The sequence below is a fragment of the Lepus europaeus genome, chromosome 14 (genome assembly GCF_033115175.1).
Source record: "Lepus europaeus isolate LE1 chromosome 14, mLepTim1.pri, whole genome shotgun sequence".
Classification (NCBI taxonomy): Eukaryota; Metazoa; Chordata; class Mammalia; order Lagomorpha; family Leporidae; genus Lepus; species Lepus europaeus.
The window spans coordinates 38,477,208-38,504,169 of record NC_084840.1 but is presented as its reverse complement, the minus strand read 5'-3'; positions in this window follow the sequence as shown (position 1 = coordinate 38,504,169).

The following is a 26,962-nucleotide window of genomic DNA, read 5'->3' as shown; positions in this document are numbered from 1 at the left end:
CCAAAGGAAATTAAATTGGCAAATAAAAGAACTGTCTGTACCTCAGTGTTTATTGCAGCTCAATTCACAATAGCTAAAACATAGAATCAACCTAAATGCCCATCAACAGAAGACTGGATAAAGAAATTATGGGACATGTACTCTATAGAATACTATACAGCAGTAAAAAAAACAATGAAATCTGGTCATTTGCAACAAAATGGAGGAATCTGGAAAAAATAATGCTGAGTGAAATAAGCCAGTCCCAAAGGGACAAATATCATATGTTCTCCCTGATCAGGGACAACTAACCGATCACCAAAAAGGAAACCTGTTGAAGTGAGATGGACACCGTGGGAAACAGTGACTTGATCTGCCCTTGTCCTGACTGTCGAGGAACAACTTAATACTTATCCCTTTTAGTATATTTTTTTGTTCTACTTAATACTATTGGTTGAACTCTTTAATTAATACACAATTATTCTTAGGTGTTTAAATTTAACTGAAAAGTGATCCCTGTTAAATGTAAGAGTGGAAATAAGAGAGGGAGGAGATGCACATTTTGGGACATACTCGATCAGACTTGCCCCAAATGGTAGAGTTAGAAACGTGCCAGGGGATTCCAATTCAATCCCATCAAGGTGGCATGTACCAATGCCATCTCACTAGTCAAAGAGATCAGTTTTAGTTCACAATTGATAATAATGAAAGGATTAAGAGTCAAAGGGATCACATAAACAAGACAAATGTCTGCTAATACTAAGTGAAAGAATTAAAAAGGAGAGAACGATCCATCATGGGAAGCGGGATACACAGCAGACTCATAGAATGGCAGATGTCCTAAACAGCACTCTGCCCTCAGAATCAGCTCTTAAGGCATTCAGATCTGGCTGAAGAGTCCATGAGAGTATTTTAGGCATGGAATACCAAGACACTCTGGCAAAAAAAACAAAAACAAAAACAAAAACAAAAAAAACCCTAAATGAAAGATCTCTGTGAGTGAGATCCCAGTGGAAAGAATGGGCCATCAGAGAAGGAGGTACCTTTCTCTGAAGGGAGGAGAGAACTTCCACTTTGACTATAACCTTGTCTAAATAAGATCAGAGTTGGCAAACTCAAAAGGCTTCCATAGCCTTGGCAACCCATGACAAGTGCCTAGGGTGATTACTGACGCCATAAACAAGAGTGTTAATTGTTAAGTCAACAACAGGAGTCACCGTGCACTTACTCCCCATGTAGGATCTCTGTCCTTAATGTGTTGTACAATGTGAATTAATTCTATAACTAGTACTCAAACAGTACTTTACACTTTGTGTTTCTGTGTGGGTGCAAACTGTTGAAATCTTTACTTAATACATACTAAATTGATCTTCTGTATTTAAAGATAATTGAAAATGAATCTTGATGTGAATGGAATGAGAGAGGGAGCAGGAGATGGGAGGGTTGCGGGTGGGAGGGAAGTTATGGGGGTGGGGGGAAGCCAATGTAATCCAAAAGCTATACTTCGGAAATTTATATTAATTAAAGTTTTTAAAAAAAACCACATCCATCAGTCTTCACTAGGGTCCAGAGGACTCCCCACCTCGTTTCTTCTCCTCTATGAAATCCTCTCATCACTTGGTTAATGCCACTACTAGGACCATTGGCTGCTATTCTCGCCCTGGCTTTCATACTATCTTGTCTGTTTAAGTGTTTGCAGGAGGTGATAATGGAATGAGCCAAAATCTTCATCAACCAGTGGGTCAACCAAATGCTGCAACAGGGATATACTCAGCTCCCACCCAGGAGATCATGCACCCCAAGACAGTACCTTAGTCGATAGAGTATTCAAATTCAGAGGAAGAGAAAGCATAGAGCCCTTCTCACAGACTTGTTATACCAACCTTGCCTTTCAGAACTGCTGATGTAGGTGGGTTCTGTCTCTGATCTATAACCAGTTTACCATCCCACTAGAGAAAGGTAGGCAACGGACAGGCGTTTGGCACAGCAGTTAACATGCACTCAGAGTGCCTGGGTTTGAGCCCCAGCTCTGCTTCCAGTTCCCACTTCCTGTCTATGTGCACCCCGGGAGACAGCAGGTAGTGGCTCAAGTATTTGGGCCCTTGCCACCCACATGGGAGACCAAGATTGGTTTCCTGACTCTTGCCTTTAGCCATGCCCAGACACACCTCCTGGGTTTCTGGCTTAGGCCTGGCCCAGCCCAGGTTGTTGTAGGAATCAAGGAATGAATGCCAGATGAATGCTGCTTTTTTTCCTCTCTCCCCCCCCTCCCTTTCTCAGTCTCTTTATACCTTCAAGTAAAACAAAAATAAAAAAAATTTTTAAAAAGTAGGCAGGGTTCTAGGTGACTGGAGTTTATGAAAGATCCTGTAGAAGTCTATTTATTTATTTATTTAGAGGAAAGGCTTATTGTTGGGTGGGAGAAGCCCAACAGGCCAGGGGGAGAGGGCAAGAGATTGAGATCAGGTGTACAAGAAGCAGATCCTGTTACACCTTTGCTGTGGGGCAGGGAAATAGGAGCAGTGAATCCCATTAGGGTAGGGGTAGAGCTGACACGTGTGGTTGGGCCATCTGGTCACCTGGCTCCCAGCAATGGTGGTGGGGGCTAGAGCCTAGGATGGTGTCTGGGATGTATATCATGCTACAGACAAGACCTTGCCATTTTACTAACATCCCTCCCCCCCCTTTTTTTTTAATATAAAGCAAGTGTTATATGGATTACATCAACCCCAAAAGTCCAGGAGGGGTGGGGGGATGGTGATCTGTCTTTAGAGCTACTTCCTGCTGACATGGGGCAATGTCTCAAGCCCTGGTCTCCTGGGTGGGAGCCCAGTGTTGACCACCTGGTTGAAGTCTTTGGTTAATTCCATTATTAACTCCTATAAACACTTAGACAAGATCATAAATAAGGTAGGGGGAGTAGACTTTGGACAAGAGCTGGTTCTGAGAGAATGTTGGAATTTTTGGGCAGGAGGGGGAGGCACAGTGAGACAGTGAGAGCTGGAGCAGCAAATGTAGAAGAAAGGGGATTGGCTTTTTAGCGAGAGCTTTGGAAGTTAAGAGAACTTGAGCCAGAGAAGGTTTAGAGCTGAGCTAGGAGAAAGCTTAGACACAGGAGATTTTCTTCCACTTTCCCGACTGCTCTCAGAAGTGATAGAGATCTTGAATAGTGTCAGGGCCAAACGTGGACTGGTTGTCAAGGTAGGAGACAACCGAGGTGGGGGGAGGGTGTTGGATGGAACATGGGATGGAGAAGTTCCCATGGCAACCCATTGAGTCAGACTGGTGGACATCAGGCATCCCCAAGATTATAGCCGTCCGACAGGGAGGGTACAGGAACAGAGTGGAGGTTGTCACCCTGGCATCCACTGGAGCCTGAGGCCTAGAGCCTGTGGGAAGGTTTAGAGCCCATGAAAGGCAGAAGGCCTGTGGGAGGTTGTGGTGCTTGGTACCAGGACTTTGAGACACAGCAGAGCTGAACCACAACCTGTGGTAGAGGCTGCCATGAGAGAATTCCTTGTTCCCCGTCTTACCTCAGGAATTTGAGAGGCCGGTGTGTGGATGGAGAGCACAGAGCGTTCGGTGGTGTGGAAGGAGGTCCAGGGGTATGTTTTGTGACTGGCGGAAATCAGGACCCCAGAGCAGCTCAGATCCCCAAGGGGAGAGCCTGGATCCAAGTCACGGCACCAATGCAAGGCCGCCACAAAACACACCAAACACCAGAGTTAGAGGAAAGGTTTATTGTCAGGTGGGAGAGAGCGAGAGCAAGAGAGAGCCAGCGAGCGAGAGAGTGAGAGAGAAGTAGTCCATTGCTAATTAGAGATAACTTCCTCTCCGCCTGTCATTTATGCGGCTTACTTTTCTGTTCTTTAAACTAGTGTTGTCGATTTGCATTACCAAATTGCTTAAAATACAGCTAACTCTCCTGCTTTCAGCAACTTCTCCAGTCCCCGACTGTAAGGTACTTTCCCTTTCTCACTTTCCCCACCGCTGTAACAGGCGTGGGTTCTCAAAGAGCATCCCTGATTTCACTCTGAGTGCTGCACTCGTTTCTCAGATTCCAATCCTCCCTGGAAGCTAAGTGGTTGTGATTAAGAGTGTGAGTGTCTGAGTGGCAACAAATGTGACTATGAATATAACCACTTGCTGTGAGTCTGTCTAGAGAATGAACCTGGCAGTAGTTTCTAGAAGCCTATAAACTTGGAGATGCAGTCAGAAGTCTTGGACTGGGGCTGGCTGGCGTTGTGGCACAGTAGGTTAAGCCACTGCTTGGGACACCAGGAGGCAGTATCAGAGTGCAGGCTCAAGTCCTGGCTACGCTTGTTTCTAATCCAGCTTCCTGCTAATGCACCTGGGAAAGTAGTGGCTGATGACTACAGTTCCTGAGTTCCAGCAGATGCCCTTTTCTGACCGTGAACTTGGACGTGCCCAGCCTTAGTGTTGCTGTCCTTTTGAATCTTCCCAGGGACTATTGCGTCTTCACGACTGGCCCATGCTTGCTACACGCTCTTACCCTCCTAACCACAGCTGTCTGCATCAAGGATCAGTGCTTGACCCAAACTGACCAACCATATTCTCCACCTGCCCTCTGCAGAATCTGGAACTGGGATTGAGAGATAGCCTGTCTCGGCGCGCGCGCGGTGGGGGGCAGTTCCCGCAACGTGACCAGAAATGACAGGGAACTGTCTGCAGATGAAGGAGAGTAAGACAGAGAGAGAAGCAGGGACAGGGATGGAGACGTCTGATGTCTGTCCACTCCTTACTTTCCAGTTCCCTTCCTGAGTCCCCAGTGTTGCCTTATAGTTTGTGGGTTTCACTTATTAAGAAGTACCTCACAATTGCCCTTCATGCTAGTCTCGATCTTGGGCCGACCTTCCCCTGACCTGGCATTCCCATCTGGGTGTGACAGCCACTATAAAATGGGCCTCGGAGGGCAGTAACATTTTAGACACAGATCAATTTTTATCACATAAAGTTATTGCTCTGGAGGGGCAAGAGTGTCTAAAGAGAAACCGCTTTCAGGTGCGGATACTTAATGGGATTAAGAACTGTGCAGCAGGGTGAGATAGGAGGAGGAAGGTTATCAAGAAGCAGAAATGAAGGGGACAGGGGAGCACACACACCCAGCACATGCACGTAAAAACCGTTTGTACAGGAGGGAGCGCCCTCTTCACCTCAAGTGATCAGAAAGTAAGCCAACTATTTGATCTGGGATTCAGACGGAGTCGTCTGCTCCCCTCCTGTGGCTGAATTTCCCAGCCGCCTTTCCCTTCTCATGCCCCAGGGTGGCATGAAATGTCATTCTTGAAAAGCCGATCGCTGGGCTTTCAGTGCAGAATCCGAGAGCGACTGAGCAATTCTGTGGCTTCAGGCAGATTCCGTCGCCTCGTCGCGCTGCTCTCGGTCAGCTCCCTGTATTATGCGTGTGTGTACAGCCTGTATTAGGAAGGCACATTCAAAGTGTTCTGAAGTGCAAGAGACTTGTCCGTTTCAACCTTCTATCCCCTGGGTGGCACTGGGAGGATGTTTTATACTTAACATAATCATGTGAGCTAAGTTTTTGACAAATGTAAGATTTTTTTTTGGCCAATATAAGAGGAGCCCACCCTCCTTTTAAGCTGAGAAGTGATGTGCATCATTAGGTGCCTTGGTTCACATAGGCTGCAGTAACAGAACCCCTTAGGTTGAGTAATTTATGAACCATGGCAATTTATTACTCACGGTTCTGGAGGTTTGGAGTCCAAGATCAAGGCACCAGCAGAGCCGGCATCTGGCGAGGGCTTGCTCTCTGCTTCAGATTGCCTCCGATGGCTCCTTCTGGTTGCATCCTCATGGGTGGAAGGGCTAGACAAACCCCTGTGATCCTCTTTTTATGAAGGGCACTAAACCCATTTGTAAGGGCTCTGCCTTCACACTCACATCCTGTTATGTGAGGCCCCATCTTCACAATACTATTGCGTTGGCAGTCAGCTTTCAATGTATTAATTTTAGGGGAATACAAACATTTGGACAATAGCACCAGCGCTCCTACCTGATGAATCAGTGTCTTTCCCACACCATTTTTTCTTGGATGGAGCTGCATACTTCCAGGAGCTGAAGACACTGTCTATGGAAGAAACAGAGACCATGAAGTTTAGAAATGTGGCATGGCAGGCTAAATAACATACATGTCCAAATTCCTATCCATATATGAATGTCATATTACATGATAAGGGGGAATTAAGGTAGAAAGTGGAGGTTGGTGCCGCAGCTCAATAGGCTAATCCTCCACCTGTGGTGCCGGCACACCGGGTTCTAGTCCCAGTCAGGGCGCCGGATTCTGTCCCAGTTGCTCCTCTTCCAGGCCAGCTCTCTGCTGTGGCCTGGGAGTGCAGTGGAGGATGGCCCAAGTCCTTGGGCCCTGCACTCACATGGGAGACCAGGAGAAGCACCTGGCTCCTGGCTTCGGATCAGCGTGGTGAGCCGGCTGCAGCGCGCTAGCCACAGTGGCCATTAGGGGGTGAACCAATGGAAAAGGAAGACCTTTCTCTCTGCCTGTCCAAAAAAAAGGAAAAAAAGAAAAAAAAAAAAAGGTAGAAAGTGGAATTACATTTGCTAATAAGCTGACTTCCTAAATTTTGGTTATCCTGAACTGAGAAGGACCTGTATAATTACTAGAGTCCTTAAATGTGGAACAGGAAGGTGGAGAAGTAGGTGGCCAGGTAGAAAACTTGACTGCACACTGCTGGCCTCGAAGACAGAAGGGGCAATGAACCAGAGGACAAGGACAGCCTGTGACAGCAGGAGATGCTAGACAGGAATGCAGCCCTGTGAGCCCCTCGATTGTGGTCCAGGAAGATTCATCTTGGAATTCTCATCTCCAGAACCGTAAGATAAGGTAGAAGGTGGGGTTCCAGAGAGCAGAACACAGGGCTTTCCAACAAGAGGTCAACTTCTGGCATGAGCTTCCAGGGGGAAGCTGAGACCAGAGGAGGAAGAGCTGTCCTATGGGAGCAGGAATTACAGAGAAGATTGGGAACTACTGGACATGACCCCCAAAGCAGGGAAAGACGGCGGAAGAAAAGCTCTGACATCTCTCTCCTCCTTCCCTTCGGCCTTTGGCAATGCCAAACCGCTCCAGAAAGTTGCAAGACTAAGGAGCCTAGGCAAATTATTCCCTGGCACAGGGGACAGAGGGGATCTGAGACAGATACTTCGGTGCCCAGCGCGCCTGCCAATGTCTCCTGCCTAGGACTAAGTGACACCTTTCCTGGCTGTGGTAAAGGGAGACGTCCCTTTCCTGCTGAGCATATATCAACATCAGTCTGTACTCACAGGCTCACTTCTCCGCATCAAGGCCTTTGAGCCCAAACACAGACAAAATCCAGTTGGGACTATCACAAAGTGCAGGCTTTAAATATTGTCACAGATGTTGGGGGCCCTGCCCCCGCATTCCCCCAGTGGTTGTTGGCAGTTTCTGGGCACACGGACAGCTTCCAGGCTCAAGGACCCACACGTCTCTGCCCCAGCTTTCTGATAGGGACTTTCCCAAGGATTGGCATCCCACGTCCTCAGGCCAATCCTACGTGAGCCTGGGATGGCTGCTGGCGGGTGGACACTTTCTGATCCTCTGCCAGGGAGCTCCTGAGGGGCAGCCGCTGCGCTCCTTAGCGGGAGCAGCCGAGTCGCCGAAGAGGTGGTAATCTGCTCTGTGATGCATCTGTTATCGGCTCTTCTCCCTCCTTCCCTATCTTTCCCCCTCCCTCAGTTGCACCGAAGTTCTTGAAGTCTTAGGGTTTTGGTGGGGGGAACTCAAGCTACAGATAAAGATATAAAATCAAACAAAATCTTGCGAAATATGTGCCATCCCCTTTACTAAGGAAATGATGTCGTTCTTTCCCGTTGTGCTCAGCTGCCTCTGCTATTTCCTGGAGCTGTCGTTAGTGGTAGCGGTAGTAAGAAAGGGGCATAGGAAGACAGTTAGACCTCAAAATGCCTTAGAGCAACAAGACACTTGCTGGGTGCAAGTGAGTCAAACTGAGGGGAAAAGGACTGCCTTATTGTGTCAGGAGTTCTTAGATTTGGAGCTGTGATTTCTGTATTACTGTTATAAACCCTTCCTCGGGTGCAGTTTCTGCCTAACTTACAGCACTGTCAAATAAGCCATTGTTTTCCTGATCCTTGCCTGTATCTACAGCACCTGGAAAGCTTTGTGGACCACACGTTGCTGGGCCCGGATGTGCAGTTATAAAGTCAGTCAGCATGTGTGCTTCTGTGTGGCTGTGCATGTGGGTGCGTGTGCATGTGTGGCTGTGCATGTGGGTGCGTGTGCATGTGTGCGCACATGTGGGTGTGTGTGCATGTTGCACACATGTGGGTGCGTGTGTGCCTGCGGACCCTTCAGGTAGTGGTCCTGATGCACAGCTCAGTGTGGGAACTGCACAGATGTTTGATACAATTCTCCCACCCTTGGGCGCTTAGCTGAGAGGGAGACTACAGAAGAGCAGAAAGACAGGAAGTGTGGGAGTAGGGCTTCGGAATGCACAGCAAGTTGAGACGTGAGAATTGTACAGCTCCGGAACGCAGATGCTTTCGTGACAGAGTCCCAAAGCCTGGATCAGGACCGCTCTGTTGCAGCGTGTAATTTCAATGGTAAGGACAGAAGCCACTGTGATGATAAAGTGCTACCCTTGAATATCTTCTATGTAAATGTAACCTTTAGGTGAGGAAAGAGGAGAGACAATATAATTAGCGAAGCAAATGTAGATAATCAGCACCTCTTCGAGTAGTACTGGCCTGTAATTACAAGGCAGAGGTTCTCTTAACTTGATATTGCCGCAGAGAGATAAGAAAAACACGTGCACCTCAATCTGTGAGATTAAAATGGGGTTCTCTTGAGTCTATTTTCAATACAACATTAGATGGCAGATACCAGGCCAACCAAAAAAATCTGCTGAAACTGTATCTGAAAAGCAGATGCTAAAGAAAAATCACTTCTCACTTGGTATCTATTTCATGAAATTGTTAAAAATGAGATTTTACTACCCAGCATCACACTTTGAAGAAGGTATTAGACTTCCTAATGCCATAAAATGCTTGCAGTTAAATCTGTCAGCCTACTCAATTTCCACTGGTCCCTCCACCCTCAGCAGCGTCTGTGCAAAATGCCACGGAGGGAGCAGTGTGGTTCTAGGAACCTTGCATCTTCTCCTTTGCGTAATGCCCTTACAGATATACACCCTTAATGAACACAGGTGCTAAGATTCTCAATAAAATACTGGCAAATCAGAGGCTGGCATTGTGGTACAGTGGGTAAAGCCACTGCCTGTAGCACAGGCATCCTATATGGGCTTCAGTTTGAGTCCTGGCTGCTCTACTTCCAATCTAGCTCCCTGCTAATACACTTGGGAAAGTGGCAGAGGATGGCCCAAGTCCTTGGGGTCCTTGATCTATGTGGGAGATGTAGAAGAAGCTCCTGGCTCCTGACTTCAGCCTGGCCCAGCCCTGGTCAACGAGGCCATTTGGAGAGTGAACCAGCAGAGAGAAAGCCTCTCTAACTCAGCCTTAAAAATAAATAAATTTAAATAAAAATCAATAAAATAAAAATAAATAAATTTAATCCGAAACCACTTCATCAAGATCATGTATCATGATCAAGTAGGGTTTAAATGGTGGTTCAACATTCACAAATCAATAAGCGTCATGAATCACATCAGTGGAATGAAAAACAAAGCATATGCTTATCTCAATAGATGCAGAGAGAATCTGATAAGGTTCAACAGCACTTCATGATAAAAATAAAAAAACCCTCCACAAATCAAGTATAGAAGAAACATTCCTCAAAGTTATAAAGCCTAAATGTCACAGACCAATAGCCAAGATCATACCGAGTGGGGAAAGTCTGACAGCGTTTCCTTTCACATCTGGAACAAGACAAGGATGTCGACTTCCACCACTCTTACTCCATATAGCACTGGAGGTTTTAGCAAGGACAATTAGGGAAGAGAAGGAAATAAAGGGCATCAGAATTGGAAAAGAAGAAGTCGAATAATCCCTGTTTGCAGATGACATGATGTTGTATATGGAAGAATCTAAACATTTCACCAGAAAGCAGTTAGAACCGATAAACCAATTCAGTAAAGTTGGAGGTTACAAAATAAACACCCCCCCCAAAAAAAAGCTTTTTTGTACGCTACAGATGAACTCACAAAAAGAAAAATCAAGGAATTTTATTCACACTAGTCAGAAAAAAAAAATTCAAACATTCAGTATAAATTTAGCCAAAGAAGTGAAAGATCTCTACAATGAAAATCAAACATTGATGAAAGAAATTATCAATGACACAGAAAAATAGAAAGATATTCCTTGCTCACAGATCAGAAGAATTAGTATCATTAAAATGTCTATATTACCTAAAGCTATTTACAGATTCAGCACAATCCCTATCAAAACATCAATGGTGGCCGGTACCGCGGCTCAATAGGCTAATCCTCTGCCTGCGGCGCCAGCACCACAGGTTCTAGTCCCGGTTCGGGCACCGGATTCTGTCCCCGTTGCTCCTCTTCCAGGCCAGCTCTCTGCTGTGGCCAGGGAGGCAGTGGGGGATGGCCCAAGTGCTTGGGCCCTGCACCCACATGGGAGACCAGGAAAAGCACCTGGCTCCTGGCTTCGGATCACCACGGTACACCGGCCGCAGCGGCCACTGGGGGTACGGTAAAGGAAGACCTTTCTCTCTGTCTCTGTCTCTCTGTCAAAAGACAGAGACAGACTTTTTTTTTTGACTCTGCCTGTCAAAAAAATAAGTAAAAAAACAAAAAAACCCACCAATGGCAACCTTTATAGAATAAGAAAAAGCAATCCTAAAATTCATACGAAATCACCAAAGACCCCAAATAGCCAAAGCAGTCCTGAGCAAGAGAAACAAGCTGAAGACATCACAATACCTGACTTCAAAGCATACTACAAAGCTATAGTAACTAAAACACCATGGTACTGGCATGAAAACTGATACACTGATCAATGGAACAGCATAGACAGCCCAGAAATTAATCCACAGTACATATAGCCAACTGATGTTTTGACAAAAATTGCTCAGACCATACAGTGGAGTAAGGATAATCTCTTCAACAAGTGGTGCTAGGTAAGCTGGGTTTATATATGTAGAAGAATGAAATTAGATCCATACCTCTCACCACATATAAAAATAAACTAGAAAAATTTAATACCTGGGGCCAGTGCTGTGGCACGGTGGGCTAAGCCTCTGCCACCTCTGCCTGTGCCACAGGCATCCTATGTGGGTGCCAATTTGTAACCCTCCAGCTCCTCTTCTGATCCAGCTCTCTGCTATGGCCTGGGAAAGCAGTAAAAGATGGCCCAAGTCCTTGGACCCTGCATCTGACTGGGAGACCGGGAAGAAGCTCCTGGCTTTGGATCGGCACAGTTCTGGCTGCTGCATTCATTTGGGGAGTGAACCAGCGGACGGAAGCTCTTTCTGCCTCTGTCTCTCTGCAACCCTGCCTTGTAAATAAGTAAATCTTTAAAAAATGTTGCTTTGGTTGTGACTTTGCCTTTTCTTTTCATGAATCTCACTCAGCGTGCTTTTGGTTATGGAAGGAATTTGGAATTAAAGATGCAGAAGGAACAAAGAAAATAGACTAACGCTTCTTGTGTCTGGACCTGTACACTCTGAGAAACCATCCATTTTCTTGTGGATAAACTAGCACAGGAGTGTAGGGAAACAGACAGAGACCCCCGGAACCAAGAGACGGACGGAACAGAACCGGAGTGGCCGCGGTGGTGGTGAAGGTTTTCTGGGGTCCAGTTCCCTTCCTTCCAGAGCCCGGCTGCAGTCCTCCCTAAGAACAGCCCTTTCGCTGAGGCAGCTCAAGTTGATTTATGCAGCGGGCCACCAACCCGCACGAATCCCAGCTGTTTGTGTTCCTCACGTGGGAAGATCTCCGGCAGCAGGCAGCGTTTGCTTCTGCGTGCCCCACAGCATTAGCTGTCATCTCCAGGACTTGGCTCTTTCACTTTGTTTTCTTCCTTTTCACATTTTTGATATATGAATCCTTTTTAATCTGCTTCTTTATTCTCTAACACCTATCATGGTATCTTTTTTTACAATTTATTTATTTGAAAGGTAGAGTTGAGAGAGAGAGAGAAAGGGAAAGAGAAAGGGAGAGACAGAGGAAAAAGAGAAAAAGACAAAGGTATTTCTTCTGCTGGTTTACTCCCCAAATGGCTGCAATAGCTGGAGCTGAGTTGATCTGAAGCCAGCAGTCTGGAGCTTCTTCTGGGTCTTCCACACGTGTGCAGGGACCCCGGGACCTGGGCCATCTTCCTCTGCTTTCCCAGGTGCATTAGCAGGGAGCTGGATTGGAAGTGGAGCATCCAGGACTCAAACTGGCACCCATATGGGATGCCAGTACTGCAGGTGATGGCTTTACCCGCTATGCTGCAGTGCCGGCCCCTATCATGGTAACTTATAGAAAACAAATGATCCCCAAATCCTGAGTGAATAAAAAGACATATATACTACAACCTTACAGGAAATATGTATGTAGTTCAACTAATTCATTGATATATACATATTTTACAATTTTGACACATAAATGTACTTATTTATATAGTGTGATCACACACACACACACGTCTGATGATCAGGTCAGAGTAATTGGCAGATCCAGCACATCAAACACTTATCATTTCTTTGTGGTGGTAACATTCAAATCCTCATTACTAGTTATTCTAAAATACATTAATTATCATCAACCATAGTCATTCCCTTGTGCAATCAATCCCCACTCCATGTGAATCTCCCTCATAAAATTTGCTTTTACTAAGTCTGCCTATATTGAGCCCCTTTGTACACATGACTAGGATAATTAGGAAATACAGTATGTGTTCCCCTTCTGGTCCGAAGTTCTGTGATGTTTTGTTAGCAGAAGAACTGTTCACCAGCCACTTGAGATGGCACTCTAATGTTATTTTTTAAAACAGACTTATTGACATACAATTTACATAGCTTATACTCAAGTCAATTGCTGTGTAACCATCACCACAACCAATTTTAGGGGTTTTTCATCATGTCATAAAGAAACCCCACATTCTTGGTTTTTGGGTTTTTCATTCTTTAGCAGTCACTGTAGAATTGTCTACTCTGGGCCGGCGCCGTGGCTCAACAGGCTAATCCTCCGCCTTGCGGCGCCGGCACACCGGGTTCTAGTCCCAGTTGGGGCACCGATCCTGTCCCGGTTGCCCCTCTTCCAGGCCAGCTCTCTGCTGTGGCCAGGGAGTGCAGTGGAGGATGGCCCAAGCCCTTAGGCCCTGCACCCCATGGGAGACCAGGATAAACACCTGGCTCCTGCCATCCGCTCAGCGCGGTGCGCCGGCCGCAGCGCGCTACCGCGGCGGCCATTGGAGGGTGAACCAATGGCAAAAGGAAGACCTTTCTCTCTGTCTCTCTCTCTCACTGTCCACTCTGCCTGTCAAAAATAAAAAAATAAAAAATAAAAAAAAAAAGAATTGTCTACTCTGAGCATTCCGTATCAATGGACTCATACAATGGATGGCCCTTTGTAACTGATCACCACGCATAGTATTTTCCAGGTTCATCCATGTGGTAGTGTGTATCAGCACTTCATTCCTTCTCATGCCCGGAGTATATACCATCGTATGGCTATACCATTTTATTCATATGCTGATGGATATTTAGGTTGCTCCTGGTGATTATGAATACTGCTGAACATCGATGTACAAGTCAATCCATGCATACAAGTTTTCAGCTCTCTTGAGTGGATATCTAGGAGTGCAATTGCTGGTCATAGGGTAACTAACTCGATTCTTCCTCTTGTGAGGAACTGCCAAACTTTTCCAAAGAGTCTCATCATTTTATATTCCCATCAGTAGAATAGGAAGGCTGTAATTTCTTCCACATTTGCTACCATCTCTTTTTTTATTACAGCTGTCTGGGTAAGCATCAAGTGCCATCTCATTGTGGTCTTGATGGCATATTCCCTGGCCAACAGGGAGTGCATGTCTTTTGAGTGATAGGCTGTAGGAGGAGATAAGTTTTTAAACAAATAATTAACCATCTCTTGGTTGTGGGGATGTTTCTTTCAGAACATCTCTTCTTCAGTCAAGTAGCTTTCATACTTCCCATCTTATTTAAAAATTACAACAGTCATCATTTTTGTCCAGGTGTTTCACATGTGTATGCCCTTCAGAGGACATACACATTTATAATCCCACAGTGCCCTACTGAAGTAACTCTTTAGGTAGCGCAGGTATTTTATAAATGCAAAATGAATATAGTAGCAATAGTCCAGGGAAAAGCTGTATTATTTCACTGTTCTCACGAGAATAGCAAGCAACGGTTCCCAGTTCTCAGATTTTGTGATTAGATCTTTGCCTGATTGTTATAAAATGCCACCGAAACTGATGGAAGGGATTGCTACAGAGCTCCCAAAACTGAGCCTGCTCGCCAGACGCGCAGCAAGCCAATTACTGACACTGGGGTGGGGAAAGGAAGGAGGGAGGAAGCAGGTATTTATTGCAAGGCACAGAGAAAGGAACCCCGCAGTTCCTTCTAAATTTAGGCTCCCTGAGCGGTTAGGGGTCAAGGTTCTGACAGACTGAAGTTGCCGCTGCGTTGTGCACACTCAGCTCCCATCCAAGTTCTTGGTTGGTCTGCAGTGCTCATGGCCCTCCTTCGAGTGGTGGCTGACATTGTGTTCTCAAGAGCAAATTTTTACAGTGGCAAAGTGGGCTCCAGTCTAGGGGCTGTGTGCAGGTGGTGGTTACTTTTTGTTCAGGGTCTTGAGTTTCTGTGAAGAAACCCCTCCGGACAAGATTGAACATCAAGATGTTAACCGATAGGCAAAATGAATGACCTCCCCAGTCTGGTGGCTAGGCACCTTGTAGGGCTGATTGCACCACTCGCTCAATTCAGTGAGTCAATTTTAGTGAGGGTGGGGCCAAGGACATTTGGAGCTAAGGGAGGCAGCTGGGAGACCATGAGAGACTGACCGGGTGGCTTCCAGCACCTGCCTAGGAGCCTGATTTCAGTCTCCTCTGTTTCCTGTTACTCCTCAGTCCTGAAGGAGCGGTGACGACGGCTGCTCTGGCTACCTCCTGCTAGTAAAGGATGAGGTAGGGTTCTGAGGATTGGAGGAGAGGAAGATGAAGGCTCCCCCTCCCCCAGAAAATTCTTAGTCCCCAGCTTAACTGAAGAGATTTTCTGCATCATTTTAGTTTGGTCCATCTGGTCCTCACTAATGTTATCTTGCAGGTGCATCATAATTCCATAGCAACAATAAAAGAAACAACATACTAATATTACCACACTAGTTATTCAAACTGGAAAGATAAGTAGGTTCCTGCCACTAAGGACTTCCAGGCCGAAGCCAGGAGTAGAGCCATTGATTGAGACTTAATATGAGGTCAGACATAGCATCAATATGGGTATATAACACTGTTACTTAAGGCACACTGTGTATACTTTTTCAGTACTCTCCTCTGCAGAATCACCCCCTCCAGCCTTATCTCTGGAACAAAGATGGATGGCAAGTGATCGTACTAGCGGAGGGCAGATCTGGTCCACGAAGCAGGTTTGGGAAAATGAGTTCAGTCTTCAGGACCGAGATCTGAGTGGTGGCGGGGCTTGTTTTCAAAGTTTCCTACTGTATATCTGACCTTTTGATTTTTCTGGTCCATGAAGCTGTTTCCATCCATGAAGAGTTCCAGATCTGGAGGCTTATAGGAGACATGAGTCAGGGACAGGGACACACCGCACAACAGGAAGTCATGTATAGGTTTGTCAGGGTCTGGAGGCAAGGTGGCTGGGTTTTAAAATGATATGGTTTTTAGAGTAACATTTCATTTATCAAATAATATAGCTTGGAATCCCTTCACATGGCTGGACGTGAGCCACTAATTTCCCTTTTTTTTTAAAAAAAATTATTTATTTATTTATTTATTTGAAAATCAGAGTTACAGAGAGAGAGGCAGAGAGAGAGAGAGAGAGAGAGAGAGAGAGGTCTTCCATCTGATGGTTCACTCCTCAGTTGGCTGCAACAGCTGGAGCTGTGCTAATCCGAAGCCAGGAGCTTCTTCCAGGTCTCCCACACAGGTGCAGAGGCCCAAAGACTTGGGCCATCTTCTGCTTTCTAAGGCCATAGCAGGAAGCTGGATTGGAAGTGGAGCAGCTGGGTCTCGAACCAGCGCCTATAAGGTATGCTGGCGATTCAGGCCAGGGCGTTAACCCACTGCGCCACAGTGCCGGCCCCTAATTTCCCTTTTATTCCATAAGTGGCAGCATACAATGAGCCTTACGCACCTTGTAGGTTGCCCGAGAGTGAGCTACTCCGGCTCCTGCACTCTGTCTCAAGTGACTGTCATTCTTAGACACAGCGGCCAGCCTTGGGTGACAAGTCCAGATTTTTGAAAAGCATGCCGTTGGTCATTTCATTTTTTCTCAAATTTTGACTCAAAACTTCCTCTCCTAATTAGTTGCTGCTCATGTACAGACATCAAAGATATTCCTTAGCACCTCATTGTTGGTGCTGTTTTTAGATTCTAGCATTAGGTGTGAGACTTCTAAAGCATCCCATCTACTTAGCACTTCTTTTTTGAAATGGGGTCCCTTCTCTAGAGGTTGTAGTCTGGAAGGGTCTTTTGTGACTGCTACTATCAGGAATAATCTGTAAGAACCTTTCCTTTGTAAGCTCTCAGCTTTCTCTAGTTTTGTCTAGATCTAACATCAGTGACACCACCTTGGTTTTTACTCCCTCCTAACATTCAATGTATTTTCTGAAAATACTGTAGATCATCATCCTGGAGTGAGGTTCTGTTTGTCCCTTGTTGCCAAGATGGGCCTGTCTTGGTTGCTGTTCTGACCTGGTTCCAAACCATGGGGGATGTGATTGCCAGGCAGGAGTTAGTGTCAAAAACCCTCTTGGCCATATTTGCGGGAGGTTTTAGAAGGAATGGTTCTTAGACTAACTTTACCTGGAGCCCATTGTTAAACTTGACTTTACCTATTCTGTAGGTGTGAGTCATCTACTCAGTGTGGCAGACCAGCATTATTTTGGTAGGAGTTGCACCTCCCTGGACTGCTGATGGGCAATAGGCACAAAGTTCAAAATGCAAAACAAAACCCACAGGAATGGAACAAATCAAGTTTGCATCTTAAAAAGCAATAACCAGAGTTAGAGTAAAAAAAAAAGTGTATTATGGTTTAGTAGTTGACTGTTTGCATTAAGTATAGTAAGAAAAGTTGATTTACCAAATAGAAATCTCAGATTTGGAAAACTCTCAAAGTTAAGAAACCTATCCAAGGCAGACTGGATTTGTTTCAGACTGTAGAATCTAAACTTTTGATGTTTCAAAAAGAAGAAACAGGATGTTAAGTAGAATGAACAACTGTATTTACTCGCTGCAAGGTTGGGAACCCTTGAAGCAAGGCATTCTGTGCATAGTTCTTAGCTACGCCAATGTTTCCAACTGTATTCTAGTATTAGGAGAATAGATGCTTACTGAACTCATGGAAACAGTCATACAGTCATGAAAAACAAAAAGACTAACAATTTTTTGAATTTTGGAGGAATTAAATGGGGAAAAGTTAAACACTTCCACCTTTGTTCATCTCATTACTTTTACACAATTTTTAACAACTACACTTAGATTGCTTAAGAAACTATGACATTAAATAACTATGGCTACCATTTCTTGTCTTGTCAAAGAAAAATCCTAAAGGCTACATTATCATACTTAATACACAGGACACAATGACTACTGTACTGCAAGCTCATCTGTATTATTTATTCTTAAGTCAAACTTACACTTTTATGATTTTAAATATCTAACAAACATAATTAACTTTTTCTGGCTAGCAAATCACCCAGGCACAAATGTATGTTAACAAATCTGAAAATATTTTAACCCTTTTTTGAATAAACTTAAAGCAACTTACTAAGGACTTACTTTAATTTTTGTGAGCCAACATGTGTTTGGATTAATACAATTTTTTTCTGAACTATTATTCTAGGGTACTCCATTTTCTCTGTATAGGCTCACTTTGATAATAATAGCATAAAAATTTGCAAATATGGAACTCATATCCATGTTTTTCCCATAAATCAATTCTGGCTGGAAAACAGTGACATAACCCAGAGATCTATTAAGTAGCCACTTCCCATTCAACCTCAGAGAGAGCACTGTGACCGAGCACTATTGCAGTATAACACCATCCTTGCTCCTTTATAGGCTTATAACGAAAAGTGCTTAATTTTGTAAAACACACCCTGGAGAGATTTAAGAATAGAGTGCTGATGACCCATTGCTATTTATAGCTGCACCTGTCAAAGGACCTAGTTACAGGACAAATTTGGCAATTACAAAGCAGTCCCTCAAGGCAGTGATTTCTCTGACTCCAAAGAGGTTTAGACAATGTCTAGTCACAGCTGATCCAATCAGTCCATTGCTAGGAGCCTGGGATTGTCACGCTCAAGCTTGCTACTGGTCACTGACATCTCCCCCATTTCGAGTTGAATTTAAGCCTAGTTTGTTCTACCCCTAGAGTGCCTTAGGCCAACAATGCCTGTTCTACAGTCAGTGACTCCAGGCAGTCCCTGAGCTAACAAATATTCAAACAGCTGCAGGTGAGTTCCCAAGGATGAGAGAGCCGTGGGCCAGTGTGCCACAGGTGAGGAGTCCACTCAAGACCATGGTCTCCTTGTGATCACCAATTTATTATAGAATACCCCAAAACTGGCTGGAGACATGACCATAGAACCCCAAAACTGAGTCTGCTCACCCAATGCACAACAAGCCAGTTACTCCCATGGGGGAGGTGGAAGAGACTAGGTATTAGTGCAAAGCAAGAGCAAGGAGCCAGGCGGCTATTGTTTAACTCCTGAGCTGCCTGAGGGTTAGGGGTAAAGGTTCTTCTAGATTGAAATTGGGGCTGAGAGGTGCGTATTCTGCTCACGTCCAAGTTCCTGGTTGATCTACAGGACTTGAGGCCCATCTCTAATTGGTCAACAACATTGGATTCTTTAGGGAATCTTGATGACAAAGTGGGTTCCAGCAAGGCTAGGGGCTACATTCGGGGGGTAGTTACTTTTTGCTCAAGGTTTGGGGTTCCTGTAAAGAAACCCATCAGCATAAAACCAAACCTAAAGTTGTTATTTAAGGGGAAGTAAATGACCTCCGGAGCCCAGGCATTAGGGACTTTGTAGGACCAGTTGCACCACTTTCTCAGTTCAGAGGGTCAATATTAGTGAGAGCAGGGCAAAGGAAATTTTAAGCCAAGAGAGGATGGAAGGTCAGACTTGTGTCCATGAAAGCACACACTGCATTATGAACAGCAAAACTCAAATAACTTGCTCCCCAACTTCCTAAGCCACAAGAACAGAAATCAGAGGTTGTAGCTCATCACAAAGCTTCTGGGTTATAAGGGAATGGGAGAATTATTGGATTGAGACTGAATAGACAAGTGGCCAGTGGCCAGGACATAACAGAATCCTGATCCACCACCTGCAGCAATCAGCCCAGGGAATCAGCCTGTTATCCACATAACCAGCCCAGGATGCCAGCCCACCGTCTGCAAGGCAGGCTTTGTGGAACGGCCTGCAGACTCACAGGAACAGCCCAGGAAGCTAAACAGTTACCCCTCCATTGGCCCTCAAAGGTCAGCACTTGAAGAAGTGACAGCTTCCCTAACCTTTCTCTCCACCTCTAACTTGGGACCAACCAGAAAGAGTCAAATACACACCCCTGAGTAATCACATAGGATGCCCCCTGTTCTGCCCACACCTTTCCCATGCTAACAGCGTCCAGGCAGAGCCCACATGCATTCTTCTTCCACAGTCAAGTGTCTCCACTCCCCTGCCTGCCTTTGAGTCTCGGCCAAGATGCACATGACGGCAGCTGACTCCCTTGCTATAGTAAGCTCTGAGCACAGCTTTTGCCTGTTCTCGTTCGGTCTTCATTTCCACACTGGCTATTTGGACTCAATATTGTAGCCCAATTTAGAATCCACTTAGCTCTTCTCTGGATCCAATCCAAAGAAACAGGATTCTTCTGACAGTGAGTTATACTGAGCCGGTTCTGTGGTGTGGAAAGAGCCCACAGCTAGGAGATGGTGGGTGTGGTTCCAACCTGCTGCTGAGCACCGGGGACTCGGGCTGTGCTCCTCCCCCTCACTGGGGACCTCAGTTTCCCAGCAGAGGGCTGGGGGTACACTACGTCTCCAAAATAGCTTCTGTTTCTTAACCCCAGGCTATTAGAAGAGATATCTAACAGTCTGTGACTGTCTCCCCCAGCCTTGTAAGCTCATTCCTATCTTTTATGGACTGGGTTTTTGTGCCCTCCCCAAATTCCTATGTTGCAATTCTTTTTTTTAATATGTTTTCTTTATTTATTTATTTATTTTTATTTTTTATTTTTTTTGACAGGCAGAGTGGACAGTGAGAGAGAGAGACAGAGAGAAAGGTCTTTCCTTTTTGCTGTTGGTTCACCCTCCAATGGCCGCCGCGGCTGGTGTATGTTGCAATTCTCCCCCCCTCCACTCCATTGTAGTAGCATCAGGACATGGACCCCTTAGGAAATGATCAGAGCATCGGGTTTGCTGCGGTTCTTTCAGGCTGCTGGGTTGAAATAGCACAGGCTGTGTGACCCACAAACAACAGTAAGTTCTCTCTCATGGCTCTGGGGGCGGGAAATCCAAGGTCCAGGCACCGGCAGGCTGCGTGTCTGTCGAGGGCCCTCCTCTTGGTTCAGAGGTGGTGCCCGCTCACACCGGGTTCTCACCCGGTGGATGTTCCTTTCAAAGGCCTCCGCAGAGTCTGAGCCAACAGGACCGCGTCCTCCTGCAATATCCTGTTGCCGCACAGACTGAAAGCAGTTGTTCTCCTCGGGATGGAAACAACGGCGCCCAGGCTCGAGCACTTGACTGCCATCACCAACCACACAAAAGGGTGGAAATCTCCAAGTCCACCGCCACATCCTGCCTCTTGTGCACCCAGGGACACCTCGTGATTCGGAGCCCTTAGGGGAAGCCAGCATGATGCGGCCCTGACCGGAAGTGTGCCTGCTGAGGAGGTGTGTAGCTTCTGTTTAAAACCTGCCTTGCCGGCTGCCATGTCCTCACTCCTAGGTACGCTAATGTGCGAGCCTCCAGCTGGGAGCCAGCTGTGCTACGTTCCCACCCTGCCCGTGGTCGGGGAAGCTGCAGACAGCTGGCTGCCCACAAGCAGGTGGATGAGGGTCTCTCCAACCCAACTGGAGAGGCAGAGCAGGGCCCACCTCTGCGGCACAGTGTCCAGGCTGGGTCTGTTGCTCCACCTGCCACAACAAAGCATTGCCTCTGAGGAAGGCCCATCCTCACCAGTCCTTAGGCCCCACAGGGAGTGCCCAAAGGCCTCTCAAAGACTATGGTCATAGTTTGTCCAGTGTTCATGCAAAACACAACCCAGCCCAACAAGTACAGAGAGAGTCAGGACTGGTCCCAGCCTCTGAGACCTCCAGGGCCAGAACCCCCAGCCTTGGCTCCCCATTATCCACTCCCTCCCAGGCCGTTATCTGGAGCCACCCCCAGCGATTGTTGGGGCGTTTGTGAAACCCACCTGCGTTACACCAGCATCCACGGGCCTTGCACCAGACTGCCAGGTGGGATCATTTGGGGAGTGACCAAGATGGGTTGCCTAACCAAAATTTAGTCCTGAACTGTCTCTTGGGCCATCTGTGCACTTTAGCAGGAATTGTTAGGTCAGTTTAGCTAGAATCCCCCTTATTTCCCGCATTTCCTATCAGTCATATTCTGTCCACCAACACCTACTCTGTTCTTTCATTGCAAATTCCCTCTTGGCCATGCTGTACTTGGAGCTGTGCCAGATCTGTCTCCTAGTACAAACTCTCATTTCAGGGATCCCTCTGTCTCTCATGGTAGGGTCCTGAACAAAATCTTCCTTACTGTACGTCAACAAATATCACCCAATCGTTTCCTCCTTAGCAGGAGATTTAGAAAATGTCAGTGCTGGCCGGCGCCACGACTCACTAGGCTAATCCTCCGCCTTGCGGCGCTGGCACACTGGGTTCTAGTCCCGGTTGGGGCACCGATCCTGTCCCGGTTGCCCCTCTTCCAGGCCAGCTCTCTGCTGTGGCCAGGGAGTGCAGTGGAGGATGGCCCAAGTCCTTGGGCCCTGCACCCCATGGGAGACCAGGATAAGCACCTGGCTCCTGCCATCGGATCAGCGCGGTGCGCCAGCCGCAGCGTGCCTACCGCGGCAGCCATTGGAGGGTGAACCAACGGCAAAGGAAGACCTTTCTCTCTGTCTCTCTCTCACTGTCCACTCTGCCTGTCAAAAAGAAAAAAAAAAGAAAAAAAGAAAATGTCAGTGCTCATCCCACCCCCAGAGCTTCTGATTTCATTGGTGCAGCCTGGGCATCAGGATTTTTCAAAGCTTCCCAACCAAGTCCAATGTGCAGTTGAGTTCAAGTGCAGCTGACACAGCTGGTACAGTCTCTTAGTGAAGAGGAGAAGCAAATGATCGCAAGCGTGGCTGCAGTGGAGGTCTCCCTCTGGTAGAGCTCCCACCAAGTACGGTATTCTTCCTGGGGGTTTTCCTCCCCACAGTTGTGAAGTTTAGCTCAGATGAAGGCAGCGTGGAGCTCTCCCAGAAGCCTACCAGTGCTGCTTTCCCGGCGTTTCACGCTGATGAACCGAAGGCCACATCATAGCCTTCCCCTGCTCCAACTAAGAAAGTGCTAACAATACTAATTATCACCATAACTGTTTCTGTAAGATAAAATGATGCTCTCCGGAGAGCACGTCAGCTTAGTCAAAATGCCAGTACCAGAGACAACACTGTGAAGGCGCAATACCCAGGGACAGCCAGGAGATTTATTTCCATAGCACTTGCAAAATCTGCAATGATTCCCAAGAATCATACACACTTAATTATTTGAAGTTAAATCTTGCTAGTGGCACCAATTACTTTTCAGGGAGGAAAAAAAATGTAGTAGCAAGCATGTACAAAAAAGAAATGTGTGATAATTCAGTAGCTTAAAGGGCTTTCTATCAGAACAGAGTGCGCTTTAAAGGAAGGGCTAGTGCAAGTTTAAATTCTGGACTCACTCCTCCAACAACTCAGAAGAAGCTGACGACATTTGGCTCAGCAGTTAAAACACTGCCTGCATCCCTTATTGGAGTGCCTGGAATTGAGTCCTCCTCTACTTCCTATTCCAGCTTCCTGCTAATGTACACCTAGGAGGCAGCAGGTGATGGCTCAAATATTTCAGTACCTGCCATCCAAGTGGGACACCTGAATTGAGCTCCAAGCTTCTGGCCTCTACCTGGGCCAGGCTCACGTGTTGTGGGCTTTGGGGGTATGAAGCCTGCAGATGGAAGACTTCTCTCCATCCACCTCTATCTCTGTCTCCCTGTCCTCCAAATAAAATGCAACTAGATTACAAAATTTTAAACTCGGGAAAAAGAATGCATTCAGAAGGAAGGTACTTATTTTGTTGCACTCTAAGGTACATGCCACTATATTTCCCTCAGAAGGTGCATATGTATGTACCCCCCCCCCACATATGCATAGCAATGAAAAGGAGGAGTTGGGCACGATTTCAATCTGTGTCATTGAAAGAACATAGAGCTTGGGTGTTCTGAGGCACTGGATTTCAATTCAGACTTTGTCACTGGTTAATGCCAGCAACTCAAAACTATTGTGACTCATTTCTTCTTCAAGGCTGTAGAACTACCAAAGCACCTGCTGTTCTCCAAAGCCGTTTATCAGGACTTCAGTTGCATTCCAAAGAGAGGGGCAGTGGCCAGGCACCCGGAATCGGACCAGAGCCTACTGCAAGGACAGCACCTGCACAGATGGGCCAAAAGTGCCCAAGGGTCACCCTGCACTGCAGGAGGGGCTCAAGTCTTACTACTCTAATATGCAATACACAGCTAGACGTGCTTCTGAACTGTGCCTGTGTGAGCCTATGCCCACCTCTACAGGTTACAGAATACCCCAAGACTGATTGTAGGAGTTTTTATAGAACCCCCCAAACTGGGTACACTTACCCAACACATGGTAAGCCAATCACTGAACCCAGGGTGCTGGTAGAAAGTAAGTGTTCATTTCAAAGTTCAGAGCAAAGAGCCAGGTAGCAATTTGCTTAATTCCCAGGCTCCCTGAGAGGTTCGGGGTCAACGTTCTTACAGATGGACGTTCAACCCACGTCCAAGTTCCTTGTTGGGCTGCAGTGCTCGCTGCCCTTTGATTGGTTGCCAATACCACATTCTTGAAGGAATTTCGATGATGAGAAAGCAGGATCCAGTCAGTCTAGGGGCTACACGCAGGTGGCAGTTTTTTCTTGGGCATGGGGTTTCCCTTAAGATAGAACATTAAGATCTTATTTATAGGAGAGACAAATGACCTCATGGGTCTGGAGTTCAGAGGCCTTGCAGGGCTGCTTGCATCACTCTGCCAATTCAGTGAGTTAATTTTAGTAAAAAGTTGATTGGCAGTTATAAAAGCAGAGGATGGAAACTTTGAGGGAGGGAGACGAGGAGACGGTGGGAGGCTAGGACCCAAGGGTATCTCACGTCTGCAGCCAAGGCACTGTGCAGGGGCTCAGTTTTAACCTGACAACAAATGCTTCCCCTCTTGCATGTTGCCTTTCTCCTTGCTTAGGGAGCCACCTCTTTGGAAATGCCTCTCTGTGGTCTTCTGATTTGCTACAAATAAGTTAACTTTATGTGACAACTCCTTCTGGTGGGTTTCTTGATTAAACTCACCAGGAAGCAAGTCCACAATTTTGGGTGGATAACAGCTTTACTACAATTTAATTGTGATCTTGAACAATTCATTCAAACTCTAAATCTCCATTTGATGTACAATAAAAATACTCCCAGCTGTCTCACAGCATCACCCATGGCTGAGGGCAAGTGACAAGGGAAATCAAGTAGAGAAATATCTGCCAACCTAGGCCATACTTGGCTCCCTTCCCTTCAATTCATTCAACTGAAAGCCAAAACTACCTATTTATCCACCTCCCACCTCATAGTACTGTTCAGATCAACATCACTCTACTTTTCCATTATCTTCATTAGCATAACTTTACTACCACAGGATACTCTTGAGCGCATAACTTAATTGTTCATTATAGCAACTTCCCAAAAGATTCAACAATTCTTTCATAGGACACATCCACATACAGCTTATGTCTTAGGACTCCATTGCCTCAGAATTTTGCTTTGCTATTTCCACCAGTTCTAAACTATGAGAGACCAGATAGGCAAATGGACAATGGCCAGAGCACATACAAAGACAGAACTGTGACCCACACCTTCAGAAACCAGTTGAGGAAACCAACCCCATAATCAGCTTAGAAAGCCATCTTAAAACAAATCCATCTCCTATCTCCAGCAAATAGTATAGGAAGCCAACCAATACTAAGTCACAGCTGGCCCCAGGTGACCAGGACTTCATCAGTAACTGCTGGCTTGGGGCTGCCACCTGGGATGCCAGCATCCTATATGGGTGCCAGTTGCAGTCCCAGCTGCTCTACTTGCAATCCAGCTCCCTGCTAACACACCTGGGAAAGCAGCAAAGAATGGCCCAAGTACCTGGGTCCCTACACCCACAAGGAAGACCCAGAAGAAGCTCCTGGCTTCTGCCTGGACCAACAAGAGCCATTGCAACTGTTTAGGGAATGAAACAAGAGAGGCAAGATATCAAGATATCTCTCTCTCTCTCTCTCTCTCTCTAACTCTGCCTTGCAAATAAATAAATATTCAAATAAATCTCAATTAAACACTTTCCTAATTTTTGTCCTTGCTTTCAATTTTGGATCAATTAAAGCCAGATGTGCACACCTAACCAATTATATAGGATACACCACGTCTAATCAGCCTGACACAGGAAAACTGGGCAGGGAGTTAGGGAGGTGAGTTGGAGTTTTTGCCTCCCCTGCATTGTAACTTTATCCCATCACCTGTCAGCCTAATATGCCCTTCTTCCCAGGATGCACCTGTGTCTCACCCAGGACCAGAAGGAGGAGACACCATGGTGACCACATGAAAGTTACAGTCCACGTGGAGTTGCCATAGAAATCCAGAATATTTCACTCATGCTAAGACCTCACCCCATTTATTCAATGAAGGCACTGCCCCTACCTCATGAAAGATTGAAAAGGGGGAGGTCCTCTTTTTTCCCTTGATCATAACTGGAGACCCTGCTCTGCACCCCCTCCCCCATAGGTAATGCTCTGGCTCACTCATAATGGGCGGCCTGCACACACACATGAATGCATGTTCACTCTCTCACTTTTCCCAATAAACGCTGTTCTCACTTGTGTACTATATCATCCCTCACTTTGAATTCTCATCACTGTGACCGGCATAAACTTGGAATAAAGATTGAAATACCAGGGCTGGCATTGTGGCACAGCAGGTTAAGCCACCACCAAAACACTGGCATCTCGTGTAAGTTCCAGCTCAAGTCCTGGTTGCTCCACTTCCAATCCAGCTCCTTGTTAATGCACCCGGGAAAACATCAGATGATGTTCCAGGTTCTTGGGCCCCTGCCACCCACAAGGGAGACTTGGATGGAGTTCCAGGCTCCTGGCTTCATACTGGCACAACCCCTGCCATTATGGCCATTTGGGGAGTGAACCAGTGGATGCAAGCTCTCTCCCTGTTTGTAACTGCCTTCCAAATAAATTAATCTTTAAAAAGAAGGAAGGGAGGGAGGACAAAGCTACCTAGGCCTGTGTCAAGTCTGCCTATGACCTCTCCCTGCCAACGGCCTGCAGTCAGGGCACACATGAATTCCCTTTCCCCACTCCCCTGCCTCCCTTCGAGTCTATGCCAAACAAGTGATGGTGACTGATTTCCTTGCTGTGGCCTTTGCCTGTTCTCGTTGGCTTGGTTCTCTGTTTATTTCTGTAACTGTTAGATCCTGAACCTTAGCTCACCCTGAGGTCAGTGAACATCCTCATG